The following is a 14,883-nucleotide window of genomic DNA, read 5'->3' on the forward strand; positions in this document are numbered from 1 at the left end:
ATTCAACCTTTTATTTTCCAGGATATAGCCTTTAAAAGTCGTTTTTTTCAATCCATTTGTGGCCTCAGCCTTTTACTGTCCAATTCTAGCCCAATTCGCCCAATTATTGTTTGGGCCTCAGCCATTTTACAGTCCATTTACTTTTGTGGACTTCACCTTTTTCATTAAGTTGGTCTAACTTGCCAACTTTCTACTTCTCACGTTTTCACAGTACAACGACAAATATTTCAAATGGAACAGAACTAAATTCTTGAAATGATATGCAAAATCAGCCTATTACAGTCTTTACATGGTATTCATAGAAATGATGTGCTGACTACTACCGATTACAATATAACTAGCTACAGACTACAACCAGAACAAGAGGTAGATTGATAGAAAAACACCATGCTTCATCGTCTTCCTCTTCCAACTTCTGAAAATCAAATCACCTAGCATTGAAAGGATCACGCATTAGAAGCATATAGAACATCAAACTAATAAATGAATAACATTTAGTATGAAAATGACGATAGCACTAGTATACTTTAACTCATCTTACAACCATCAGTATAGTTTGCTTATAAGAAAACATATGGCCTGATACTTATGCGCGCCTAGATTACTAGACAAATTGCACACTATGCACTCATTTGACACTTGCCATAGTTTCAATGTAAACCAATAGTTAAACCTGAGAAGATGTGAAGCTGAAACCTAACCCATGACTGTAGCAAGGGTGCTCCCAGCACAACATCACAGTTCTGCATTTCTAACCTCTACTTACAACATTTAATGCTAGCAAAAACATATGGACATAGATATAGTTCCCAATGATATTTACATGATCAATGTATTTATTATACTAAGGTGCATACAAATCTAGTTGAGGATGGGGGCACATGAGAGTTTGAAACATTTCAAACTTAAGAAATGAGAACAGACAACAAATCATCAGGTTTGCAAGCTAAAGAGGACATAAAGCAACTTCTGTCAGGCACTGAAGTTCTAGAATACCAAGATATAGTACATTTACTTTATTTGTTTATTTGCTACTGAAAAAACACCAACAATGTGAGCAGGATTGATGAATATGGCATGAAACACCAGCAATGTGAAACTGGACATACAAGAACACAAAACGGAGTAAAATTGTTTCAGAAAGGGCAAATGGGCACCTTAGCCACATCAGGGTCAGTATATTTCCTTGGAAATATCATCATAACCCTGCAAAGAACAATGTGCATCAGACAAGTAACCACTTTATGCTACAACATCATCATCAGGATTAAAACAACATATTGATACACAGTGCTGGATGAAACTGTATACAATACCACTATGACAGAATAAGCCGCCGCACGCCATGATGCACCATCTTACACGATCCGGCCTCAAGAAACCAATAGCGCTGCTTGCTCCCTTGGCCCAGCTACTTGTTGTGGAGGATGGCCGAGACTCATATGTGGAGCTCCCTGCACATGACATATTGTATCAATGCTTGTAGCAACAACAACAACTCACATACCATAGAACTTGTGTAATAGTGTATCAGCACCCCAAAGGAGGCATTACAAAATTCTCAAAGAATTTTGCCAAAAGGATTAACCTCACAGCAACCTGAATAAACTACCACTTTTACCACTGTAGTGGCACCACCATCTATTCAACCAATAGGATATAACAAATACCAAGTCAGGCAACACACGCAGATAACTATGTTTGTGCAAATCGGATCTTCTGCATAGAACAGTACATCCTATTCAAAAGAATATACAGACCTCAAGCTATGTAACTACTGAAAGAAGAGGAAATGAAGGCAATTCTATATACACAAAAACACATTTACCAGTGTTATACATAGCAAAACTTCAGTATTTCATGGTACAATGAAAGAGCAGTTCAGTTGAAGAATTTTGCTTGCCATTCTCAATTTTACTACTTAAAGACATAATGTAACAAATACTGGATACTTCACAGCAAGCAAATAGTGCAATAAATTCACTGGTCTATGGATATGATCACAGATTCACATGAGGCGTGCGTGGAATACAATGCAAATAACAACGGAAATTTAAAGAAGCTTGCTTGTTAACAAAGGCCTACCAATCACTTCAACCTAACCTAAAAATAACAGTACATAGACTGTTCCATTACATAGTACTGCTACGTAATTGATACACAAAAGAAGATACATCTCCCATGTTCAGCAATCAGGATCAACCATGAAGCTTTCACTACTCCTACATCAGTAAGCTTTTACTACTCCTGTTGCTAGTGTTCTAAACCAACAGGGCAATTCTATAGGAGTAGAAAAGAGAACTAGGGGTAGGAGAGGGAGCTGCTCACTGGAGAGCTTGTGGTCGCCGCCATACACACCCGCCATCACGCCGGTCGCCTCAAGAAGCACGGCTGCGCCGGAGACGCCACCAAACATGCGCAAGAGCAGAGCACCTGTTGCATCCAAATCCAAATCGAACAAGAACAAAAAATTAGGAATGGTTGCAACCATGCTTTTCAAGGGACACAATACAAAAAATCGCGAAGATGAGACGGCGCCTTTCCTGATCTGCTTCCCGTACTTGGATCCAATGTTGGCCGTGTTCCGTGTTGAGGAGCTCAAGTTCAATGTGTAGCCACAGTACCCACAGCTGCCAGTAAGAAACAAACAACACACATCATCAAACTGCACATAGATGCTTTATATACAAACCTGAAACTACCGTCCTACTTTTTTAACAGGAACATCATGTGGTATATAAATGACAGCACGGTGCTCTCCGTACGCCTTTACAAGTTCAAATCATGTCCTAGAGTATTTATTTATGTGTAACTTCATCGGTCGATGTTAATCTAAACTTGAAACGTCACATCCATTTGCTCCCCTGTAATTCTAGTGTTTCTCGGAGATCGTGATCTCTTGCAAGAAACAGAGGGCAGACGATGATCCACTAAACTTCACTTTCTCGGACCCGGCATGCTCTCTCTATGATCAATATGCTTGGAGTCCCTAGCCAGCAGCCATAACTAACTAAGATTTAACCAAGGATATTAGCATGGATGACTGAGACTAATTAGTTGCTGCTAACGGTGGCCGGCTGCATGCAGCTGCCATGCACACATCCGCCGGACCTAGATGCTAGAATCTATAGACTACGTCTATCCCTGATGGACCTACATGCATGGGCTGCTGGCATTGAAGGTTTCGCATAATCCACTAATATATATCCCGCTTCAAATCAACACACAAATGCAAGATATTCTACTCTTCACACAACAAGTTTCTCCTGCTATACGACTGTGATCTACGGCAAGTTAGCAGGTATGTTCTATAATCCACCAAACGCAGCCTCAACTGCTGGTTCGGTTATGTTCTATAATCTACCAAATACCAAGCACAGCAGCAGCATTACGTGACACTGCGTGTCTCGAGTCAATGCGAAGTAGAACAACAGCAGCTAGCGCAGGGTGGCGCTTTTAAGAGCCAATCACGGTGGAATCTTACATAAACGACAGAAGGGCGTGTTGCTTAAGTAAGTTTTCTAATACGGCTCGTATTCTATGCAAGTCCCAAGGACTCATCAGCCGGCCTTCGCAGACCTATATGTAACACTCGTGAATCTCTTGCTAAAATGTTCCTTATTGAATTAATTAACCAAGTTTCTACAGTAGCGTATCATCCCGCCACACTCAATTTTAAAGTACAGAAGTAAACTGCATCTTGGACCGAAAACAGTACCTGGAGAAAGTCACAGAGGTCATTGCTGACCCCTGCCTCGTCATGACGGGTATCACGGTCGTCGGAGCTGTAGCTAAACCCAGTCCCGGTCGGCTGATCAACAAATATGATGTTCGAGATCTGCAGGCAGCAAGTAGCATCAGCACAGCAGGAGTAAAACCAAACTATAAACCACTCTCAGCCAAAGTGGGTTAGTAATAATAGAGTTGACATAATGCAGGAGCTGACTGTCTATCTGCAGCCCAAAGACCTCAAACTGACCTCCTCGTCACCATAAATTTAACCACAGACATATACAATAACTATTTTCTGAACCACTAGTCAAGCAACGAAATTCTACTTCAGTTCAGACTTCAGAGTAGTTGCTTTCACCCAGAATTAGGCGATAGTTTCAGACTTCCATTTCAAAAACTTAGGTGGGTAATTTTTTAGCGGTTACATGCAAAGTAAGCAAAGCAATCAGTTTCTTTCTTACTTTCTTGACGAAAACATGTAGCTTCGTTGCTTGTGCCCAAACAACTACTGAACGACACGACTGTGCATCATACATGCATAAATTACCGACGGGGAAATTCTCCAACAAATTGTCCAACGACCTGGGTACATATCTAGGGAGTTGGCGAACCTGTAGGAGACGTCTTTGGCGGAGTAGAAACCGTCCAGGTCGATGAAGCAGAGGAGCGCCGGCGTTTGTCGCCACCGTCCTTGACCTGTTGCGCTCGTCCCGGACCGACGACTGCAGGGTGCGGCGCGCTGCTCCCATATCCTACGGGAGGAGCCTCCCAGGTCACGGATCTGGCGGCCCTCGCCGCCAGCCGGCGCTGGATCTATCAGCGAACGAAAGCCTAACAACGGGAGACGGCTGCGCTTGGCCGCTGGAGGACGCGCGCGCCGGATCTCACCGGACAGGAGGGGAGAGCGGAGCATCGGGGTCACGTTGGTGTGATGGGCGCCTCGATTCCCGCCGAAGGTCGCTGGGATCGGGCGTTGTTGGTGGCGGCGGCGAGAGAGATGGGGACGAGGGAGGAGTGCGGGAGAGAGATGGGGACGAGGGGAGGAGTGCGGGGCTGTGGGCCGGGCTTCATGGGGTGAGATGGTAGGATGTTTTTTTAGACAAAGCGGGGGGTGAGGAGAAAGGACTATTGTCGGATCCTGGAGCATCTAATGGCGTTTGACGCACGATCCGCGTGACATGCCCATGAATCAATTACAATTGAGTACACGTTATGAGCATTTAAAATTGGTCATCATCAACTAAAAATAAGATGTTGAATCATCTAAATAATTTTATGATATGAGAAAATCAAAAATTAATAAAAACATTCTTATTGTGTCACCAAATATGACCTAGTTTTTAGGAAAACAAACAACCTTGAAATTGGAATAAGACAAATATCTTTAAAAAAGTGTTATGAGAAATGAGTTTTTAGGGGGGGAATCATTTTCTATTTTCGAAGTGCCAAAAATGTTTTTTTGAAGAATCTACCAAATATTTGTTTCAAAATGGCACACTCCATTCTACAAAACTATAAGACATCATTTTATGTATAGTTAACCAAATCTTAACATGTAAAATGCTTTCGATCCACCTCTTATCAAAAAGACAAATTATGTTTCAAAAAAGAATCTTCTACTTTTCATGTGAAAAATTCAAAAAAATGATCTCATATTGTGCACAAAGGTGCGTATTGAAATGGCAAACAATGTTGTCTAAGCAAATTTTCATCTTTTTTGGATGAAAAATTCATTTTCCATTTTTTGAGTGCCCAAAATGAGTTTTTTTTGTGAAGGACCTACTATATATTTATTGTAAAATTGAACAAAACCAATTTTCCAAAATACTAGGACATATTTAATGTACAATTGAACAAGCAGTTGTGTGTCAAAAATTATGATCCACCTTTCATGAAAAAGATAAATTTCCGCCGATTCAGCAGGAACCAAGACAAATTTGAACTATAGCTACCTCGTAGTTTGCTCTTTATTTTTTTTCAAAAATCATTTCTAGGTACATAAGTATATATTTATCAGAGAAACAACAAAAAAATTTCAAGATTCAATCACTAGCTAGGAACGGTCATGCATGCCGTTTTGACCGCATTTTGAAACGGGCATAAAAAATTCAAAAAAAATCAAAAAATTGGAAAACCTTCGCATTGTGTCATTATATGTGACCAAGTTACCAGCAAAAATTATAAACTTGTAATACAGCGATTATTTTAAAAAAGTGTTCTCAGAAACAAGCTATCAAGTGTGAAGATGCATGGCTTTCAGCCCAAATGCTCAATCTTATGTCCACATTCATGGCATAGTTTATTCAGATGATCTCATATTGTGCACAAGGATGCATATTGGAGTGACAAATAATGTTGTCTAAGGAAGTTTTCATTTTCTTTGGACGGAAATTTCATTTTCCTTTTTTTGAGTGCCCAAAATGAGTTTTTTTTGTAAAGGACCTACCATATATTTGTTTTAAAGTTGTACCAAATCAATTTTCTAAAATACTAGGACATATTTAATGCACAATTAACCAAATGGTTGGGTGTAAAATGTTTTGATCCACCTCTCGTGAAAAAGACAAATTTCCGCCGATTCAGGTGGAAGCGGGTCAAATTTGAACTGCATCTGCCTCATAGTTTGCTCTTTATTTTTTCCAAAAATCATTTCTAGGTACATAAGTATCTATTTAATCATAGAAACACAAAAGGTTTTCCAAGATTCAACCACTAGCTAGGAACGGTCATGCCCGCCGTTTTGACCGCATTTTGAAACGGGCATAAAAATTCAAAAAAAATCAAAAAATTGGAAAACCTTCGCATTGTGTCATTACATGTGACCAAGTTACCAGCAAAAATTATAAACTTGTAATACGGTGATTATTTTTAAGAAGTGTTCTCTGAAACGAGCTATCAAGTATGAAGATGCATGGCTTTCAACCCAAATGCTCAATCTTATGCCCACATTCATGGCATAGTTTGTTCAAATGATCTTATATTGTCCATTAGGGTGCATTTTGGAATGACAAACAATGTTGCCTAAGGAAGTTTTCATTTTCTTTGGAAAAAAAATTCATTTTCCATTTTCTGAGTGCCCAAAATGAATTTTTTTTGTGAAGGACCTACCATATATTTGTTGCAAAATTTGACCAAATCAATTTTCTAAAATACTAGGACATATTTAATGCACAATTGACAAAATGGTTGGGTGTCAAAACTTTCGATCCACCTCTCATCAAAAAGACAAATTTCCGCCGATTCAGTTGGAAGCGGGTCATTTTTTTGTTTTTTGAAAAATCACCGGGGGGAGGGGGAGCTCCCCACCTGAATATATTTCTCATTTTGTAACCCAATATTTGTCTGATTACAAAGGTGAATTACATAATCACGTGTAATCGTGAAAAGAAGTAGGAACACCATGAGTGGGCGGCCTGTTTTTGCTCTGGTTTTCTCATCCGGTGCGTCCAAAGCATAAGTCATCAAGGATTCGCTTCAAGGTGGAGATACTGTGGTGGTTTTGTTGCTTGAATGTCATAGCATTTCTTGCATCACAGATCTTCTATAAGATAATGAGAAGGACGGAGTGCCAGATCGTTGCATCAACCTGGCAGGGGAGGCATCATTCCCATAGATCCTCAATGGAAGTGGAGGGTGAGAGTCCAATCCTTTGCCAAATTCACTGAGCGAGCGGGCAGTCGATGAAGATGTGTGTGCTGGTCTCGTCGTCGAAACCAAATCGTGGACAAAGGGAGTCTGCGACGATGTGCTTGCAGAGGAGGTTGCATTTGGAGTTGAGACATCCACGGAATAGAATCCATGCAAAGATCTTTACGCGGTTGGGGATGCATGAAGACCAAATGGCAACTGCATGCGCATCATCCTCATTTTCGCCCATGGTTAGCTGGTAGGTGGCCCGCGTGGAGAAGCGCAGGCCACCGTTAAGGAAGTGTTGGTCCGGTCCTGGCGATACCTGGAAATCCTGCAAGAGAGACAACAACGAGCACATCTCAGAAGCGGCATTAGTTGTTAGGCGGTTCCGTAGGATTGATTCTAAACCGTTGTACAAAACAGCAGCCACACGAGCGAGAGGCTAGGTGGTATGCGAATATAGGCAGGGAAATACAGTAGCAAGCGATTGTTGGTGAAGCCAGGTGTCTAACCAAAAGTAGGTGTTGGTGCCCGAGTTTGTAAGAACAACGGATAATGCATGCAGAGCTGGGATTTGCTGGTTTATTGTGTGGCAGAGGAAAGAGTGGCTGTTATGTGGAGCGATGAGGGCATTTGGGTGTTGCATGCTGATCCATTCTAGCCAAGGGTTTTGTTCTGGGAGTAGTGCTTTGACAGCAAATTTCATTAGTAGACAGTTGTTCTGAACATGGAGATTTTTTAGGCCCAAGCCACCAACATTTTTTTTGGTTTACAAACATTTTTCCAGGCAACTAAGCATTGAGCACCGGTGCATGTTTCCTCCGCAGCCCAGAAGAAAGCCCGCCGGATAGAGTCTAGGGTTTTTAGAACACTTTTGGGAATGAGGAAAACGGACATAAAGTATACCAGGATGGAATCTAGAACGGCGGACAACAAAATGAGTCTGTCTCCCTTGGAGAGAAGTTTAGCTCGCCAGCGACATCGTTCAATAATGGCTAGAAAGGTGTTAGGCGGGAGCCGTGTAGGAGCCAGGGGTAGACCTAGGTAGATTTGGGGGAAGGTTGACGTGGTGCAGAGTAGAGTGGCGACAATCGAGTCCGCAAGTGTGGGGCAAACATGCATTGACACGAATCTGGTTTTTGTGAAGTTTATCGTGAGGCTAGTAGCCAAGGCAAAATTGTGGAGAATGCTTTTGAGTTGTAGGGCTGCGTCATTGGATGCCTTTGCGATAATAAGTGTGCCATCAGCATATTGTAGGACTGTCGGTGGTAAATGTGTGAACAGGGGATGTGTGAGGTTTAGGGGGTCGCGGTCTTGATTGATCATTTGTTGAAGGAGGTCAGCCACGATGATGAAAAGATAGGGTGATATAGGGTCTCCTTGTCTAAGTCCGTTCTTGCAATTTATCCAGTTTCCCGGGATACCATTTAGCATGACAACCGTTTTTCCAGATGAAAGAAGATCCTGGATCCAGGCAATAAATTTTGGTGGGAATCCACGGTAGCGTAGTATGGTGAGAATTGATTCCCAAGAGGGTGAGTCTAAAGCTTTGGAGAAGTCAAGTTTAATGACCATGGTTGGGGCTTTTCATGAGTGGCAAGCTCCAATGAGGTCGGCTGCGAAGACGATATTGTTAGCGATGCATCGTCCCGGAATAAAGCCAGTCTGGTTTCCGTGTACAAGTAGTGGGACAAACGGTTTGAGTCTGTTGGTGAGGACTTTTGCGACTGCTTTGATGGGGCAATTCTGAAGAGAGATCGGTCGGTAGGCGTCGGGTGTATTTGGGAGTTCTTTTTTTGGCAGCAAGATTAGATGGGCTCTATTCAAGCATTTGGTTTGGGCAGAGAGGTTTTGGAAATCGGTCATAAAAGAGAAGATGTGGGTTTTAACTAGATTCCAGTATTTTTTATAGAACTTGGGGCCGAAGCCGTCCGGACCAGGGCTAGCGAGGGAGTTCATTTGCATAAAAGCCTCTTTGATTTCTTCAATCGTAAAGTGGGTGTCTAGGGTGAGGAGTTGGGGTAGCGGGTGGGGGTAGTAATGTTGTGGTTGTAAAGAGCATGTGGTGGTTGGAGGTGAGCCAAGAATGGAAGTGAAATGATTCCTAAGAATAGTCGCTTTTTGGTCATGGGAGTGGAACTCCGTCCCGTTAATGAGGATAGAAGTTATGGTGTTTTTTCGTAGCCGCTGGGAGGCGGCATCATGGAAGTATTGTGTGTTTTCCTCACCGTGAATTGCGGCGCGGACTTTGCCACGTTGTTTCCAGAAGGTCATTTTTTCAAAGACAGCTAAATGAAGTGCCTCTGTGACGACAATTCTTAGCCTGAATTCGGCCTTTGAGAGAGGCCTAGCTTCTTCTTTCAGATCAAGTAAATTTATAATATTTTTTGAAGCCTCTTAGCAGGAGTGGGCTGGTGATCGTGTTGATGCCCAGTGCTTGAGAGAGCATCGAGTTTTTTTAGGGCTTTTGATAGGGTTGCAGCTGAGTTTGATCGTTGGGTTGGGTGGGGTTTGGGGCCCAACATTTTTGGACAAATTGATGACATGCAGTGTCTTGTGTCCAGGCGGACTCGAAACAAAAATGGTATGGCTTAGGCACACGAGTCTGGATGCGTAAGATTAGTGGGACGTGATCGGATGTGATGCGCGGTAGCGAGACCAGGATTGTGTTGGGGAAACAGGTGTTCCAGGATAGGTTAAAGAAGGCTCTGTCTAGTCGTTCTAAGGTTGGCGTGGATCGTTTGTTGGACCACGTAAACCTTCTATCTAGCAGGGGTAGTTCGATAAGCGCTAGCTCGTTGATCGTGTTGTTGAAAGCATCTGCCTCTCTTTGGTGGAAATTTGGATTGTTTTTTTCGTGTGAGTACCGAAGAAGGTTGAAGTCTCCAACTATGAGCCAAGGTGTGTTGTCATCTTCTTTAATTGAGTTGAGTTCGTCCAGAAAGGCTTGTTTGAGATTATGACATGCGGGTGCGTATATGTTAGTAATGATGAAAGGGTGTGGGTGGGCGAGAGATGCGAGTTTAATAGAGGTGTCAAAGTTATAGTGTGTGTGGGATAGGAAAGTAAAAATGTTGGGGTTGAACGCTGAGATGGTTCCGCCTGCCGAGCCGTGGGCCGGGAGAAATAGTTTTTGGTCTAGAGATTTTGGCAGGAAGGAGTGGAATTTTCTTTCTGTAGTTTTGCTTAGTTTGGATTCATGTAGAAGTGCACAATGGGGACTAATGCTGATTAAGTCTGATAAAATGTCAGCACATTTGGACACATCACCAAGTCCTCTTACATTCCACGAACAGATAGATAAGATGGTGTTACTCATTAAGGTAAGGAGTGCACCGGGTCCTTCAGGAAAGCAGAGTACAAAGAGAAAAAGAGAACATGCGAAGGACTAAGTGGTAGTTGAGGCGAGCAGCAAGCTTGCGCCCAGTACATGTACGAGGGGAATAGTAAACTCTAGGGTGATACAGGCCGCAGCATAGACGGCTCGTTGCTGTTGAGATGGCATGTGGGCGTGCATGGAAAGCAGAGGCCATCATGGTAGGTGATCCGCACCACCGACGTCACTGTTGTCGTCGGCATGGGCGACGGAAGCAATAATGTCATCGTCTGCACCGCAGAGTGATGCAATCTCAGCCAGTGCTACGGCCGAGGCTGGTGGGGCGTCAAGAATGTCGAGCTGGGCATGGTGAATGGCGTCCTTGAGGGCACGCGCGATGTCCGTGGCAGTGAGGCGCACGGCTTTTACTCGCACAGCCTTGGTGGTCATGTCGGTGAAGACAGTGGGCTCCTTGGCAGCCAGCCGTGAGCTTCGATGTAGGCTTTTTGCCTTGTCTGCCGAGCGCATGGCGCTATGGCGCAGCTTCCGAAGCACGCACTTGTGCGTGGCAGAGTCGGCAGGTTCCAGGGTGGGCGTGGTCATGGTTAAGGTAAGTAGAGGCTAGGAAGGTGTAGTGACTGGGCAGGGCTGAGCGGGGGGCTGATAACCCACAAGTGTAGGGGATCGCAATAGCTTTCGAGGGTAAAGTATTCAACCCAAATTTATTGATTCGACACAAGGGGAGCCAAGGAATATTCTTGAGTATTAGCAGTTGAGTTGTCAATTCAACCACACCTGGATAACTTAGTATCTGCAGCAAAGTATTTAGTAGCAAAAGTGGTATGATAATAAAGGTAACGGTAGCAAAAGTAAATATAATTGTTTTTGGGTTTTTGTAGTGATTGTAACAGTAGCAACGGAAAAGTAAATAAGCGAAGAACAATATGTGAAAAGCTCGTAGGCAATGGATCAGTGATGGATAATTATGCCGGATGCGATTCCTCATGTAATAGCTATAACATAGGGTGACACAGAACTAGCTCCAATTCATCAATGTAATGTAGGCATGTATTCCGTAAATAGTCATGCGTGCTTATGGAAAACAACTTGCACGACATCTTTTGTCCTACCCTCCCGTGGCAGCGGGGTCCTAGTGGAAACTAAGGGATATTAAGGCCCCCTTTTAATAGAGAACCCGAACAAATCATTAGCACATAGTGAATACATGAACTCCTCAAACTATGGTCATCACCGAGAAGTATCCCGATTATTGTCACTTCGGGGTTGTCGGATCATAACACATAATAGGTGACTATAGACTTGCAAGATAGGATCAAGAACACACATATATTCATGAAAACATAATAGGTTCAGATCTGAAATCATGGCACTCGGGCCCTAGTGACAAGCATTAAGCATAGCAAAGTCATAGCAACATCAATCTCAGAACATAGTGGATACTAGGGACCAAACCCTAACAAAACTAACTTGATTACATGGTAAATCTCATCCAACCCATCACCGTCCAGCAAGCCTATGATGGAATTACTCACGCATGGTGGTGAGCATCATGAAATTGGTGATGGAGGATGGTTGATGATGACGACAGTGATGAATCCCCCTCTCCGGAGCCCCGAACGGACTCGAGATCAGCCCTCCCGAGAGAGGCTAGGGCTTGGCGGCGGCTCCATGTCATAAAACGCGATGAAACTTTCTCTCCCCGAACGTGAATATATGGAGTTGGAGTTGAGGTCGGTGGATGTCCAGGGGTCCACTAGATAGGAGGGTGCGCCCTATAGGGGGGGCGCCCCCTGTCTTGTGGACAGGCCATGGGCCCCCTGGTGTATTTCTTTTGCCCAGAAATTCTTATTAATTCCAAAAAGTGCCTCTGGATTTTCAGGACATTCTGAGAACTTTTCTTTTCTACACATAAAACAAAATCATGGTAGTTCTGCTGAAAACAATGTTAGTCCGGGTTACTTTCATTCAAATCATGCATGTTAGAGTCCAAAACAAGGGCAAAAGTGTTTGGAAAAGTAGAAATGTTGGAGACGTATCAACTCCCCCAAGCTTAAACCTTTGCTTGTCCTGAAGCAATTCAGTTGATAAACTGAAAGTGATAAAGAAAAACTTTTACAAACTCTGTTTGCTCTTGTTGTTGTAAACATGAAAAGACAACATTCAAGTTTCAGCAAATATTATGAACTAACCATACTCACAATAACACTTAGGTCTCACAGTTACTCATATCAATAGCATAATCAGCTAGCGAGCCATAATAATAAAACTCGGATGACAACACTTTCTCAAAATAATCATAACATGATATAACAAAATGGTATCTTGCTGGCCCTTTCTGAGACCGCAAAACATAAATGCAGAGCACCTTTCAAGATCAAGGACTAACTAAACATTGTAATTCATGGTAAAAGAGATCCAGTCAAGTCATACCCAATATAAACCAATAGTAATGAATTAAAATGACAGTGTGCTCTCCAGCGGGCGCTTTTTAATAAGAAGGGTGATGACTCAACATAAGAGTAAATAGATAGGCCCTTCACAGAGGGAAGCGGGGATTTGTAGAGGTGCCAGAGCTCGATTTTAAAATAGAGATTGAATAACATTTTGAGCGGTATACTTTCGATGTCAATGCAACAACTATGAGATGGTTGTATCTTCCATACTACATGCATTATATGCAGTTCCCAAACAGAATGGTAAAGGTTTATACTCCCCCAACCACCAACAAGCATCAATCCATGGCTTGCTCGAAACAACGAGTGCCTCCAACTAACAACAGCCCCGGGGGAGTTTTGTTTAATTATTTTGATTTGCTTTGATCTTTTTGGATCATGGGACTGGGCATCCCGGTTACCGACCCTTTCTCGTGAATGAGGAGCGGAGTCCACTCCTCTTGAGAATAACCCACCTAGCATGGAAGATATAGGCAGCCCTAGTTGAAACATGAGCTGCTAGAGCATACAAAACAGAATTTCATTTGAAGGTTTGGAGTTTGGCACATACAAATTTACTTGGAACGGCAGGTAAATATCGCATATAGGAAGGTATAGTGGACTCATATGGAACAACTTTGGGGTTTAAGGAGTTTGGATGCACAAGCAGTATTCCCGCTTAGTACAGGTGAACGCTAGCAAAAGACTGGGAAGCGACCAACTGAGAGAGCGATAACAGTCATAAACATGCATTAAAATTAATTCACACTGAGTACAAGCATGAGTAGGATATAATCCACCATGAAAATAAATATCATGAAGGCTATGTTGATTTGATTCAACTACATGCGTGAACATGTGCCAAGTCGAGTCACTCAATTCATTCAAAGGAGGATACCATCCCATCATATCACATCATAATCATTCTAATAGCATGTTGGCACGCAAGGTAAACCATTATAACTCATAGCTAATCAAGCATGGCACAAGCAACTATAATCTCTAAATGTCATTGCAAATATGTTTACCTCATAATAGGCTGACTCAGAAACGATGAACTCATCATATTTACATAAACAAGAGAGGTCGAGTTCATACCAGCTTTTCTCATCTCAATAAGTTCATCATATATCGTCATTATTGCCTTTCACTTGCACGGCCGAACGATGTGTATAATAATAAGAGTGCACGTGCATTGGACTAAGCTGGAATCTGCAAGCATTCAACTCAAAAGAGAAGACAAGCAATGTGGGCTCTAAATTAAATAAACAATCATGCATATGAGAGCCACTAAGCATTTTCAATGTGGTCTTCTCGACCCCCAAAGGAAAGAAAAGAAAATAAAACTATTTACACGGGAAAGCTCCCAACAAGTAAGAAGAAGAAGAAGAAATCTTTTTGGGTTTTCATTTTAATTTCTACTACAAGCATGGAAATTAAACTAACTAATATTTTTGGTTTTTCTGAAGGTTTGTCAAACACATAAGAAGAAAACTAGAAAAAGAAATTTAAACTAGCATGGATAATACAATGAAAGAGTATAAGCACCGATGACTAGTGTGTGAACATGCATGTAAAGTCGGTGAGAAATATGTACTCCCCCAAGCTTAGGCTTTTGGCCTAAGTTGGTCTAGTACCAAGGACCGCCGCTACTCTCCCCGGTGTACTGGGAGGTGTAATCAGGATACCACTGGCTGGTCATCTTCGGATCCCACTAGACAGATGATGCACGATAAAGGTCCAGTTCAGGTT

General features: G+C 42.5%; 2 long non-coding RNA genes across 2 annotated transcripts; both read right to left on the minus strand.

Moving 5' to 3' along the window:
* Positions 1-232: 232 nt before the first annotated feature.
* LOC123044834 (uncharacterized) lies at positions 233-2,439 on the minus strand. Its single transcript, XR_006420542.1, has 4 exons — positions 2,329-2,439; positions 1,317-1,454; positions 1,158-1,206; positions 233-431 (listed from the first exon to the last, which is right to left on the minus strand). It is a non-coding gene; the product is annotated as an uncharacterized lncRNA (long non-coding RNA).
* A 98-nt stretch (positions 2,440-2,537) lies between these two features.
* On the minus strand, positions 2,538-4,814 carry LOC123044835 (uncharacterized). Its single transcript, XR_006420543.1, has 3 exons — positions 4,344-4,814; positions 3,719-3,838; positions 2,538-2,630 (listed from the first exon to the last, which is right to left on the minus strand). It is a non-coding gene; the product is annotated as an uncharacterized lncRNA (long non-coding RNA).
* Between the last annotated feature and the right edge of the window lie 10,069 nt (positions 4,815-14,883).

The sequence above is a fragment of the Triticum aestivum genome, chromosome 2B (genome assembly GCF_018294505.1).
Source record: "Triticum aestivum cultivar Chinese Spring chromosome 2B, IWGSC CS RefSeq v2.1, whole genome shotgun sequence".
Lineage (NCBI taxonomy): Eukaryota > Viridiplantae > Streptophyta > Magnoliopsida > Poales > Poaceae > Triticum > Triticum aestivum.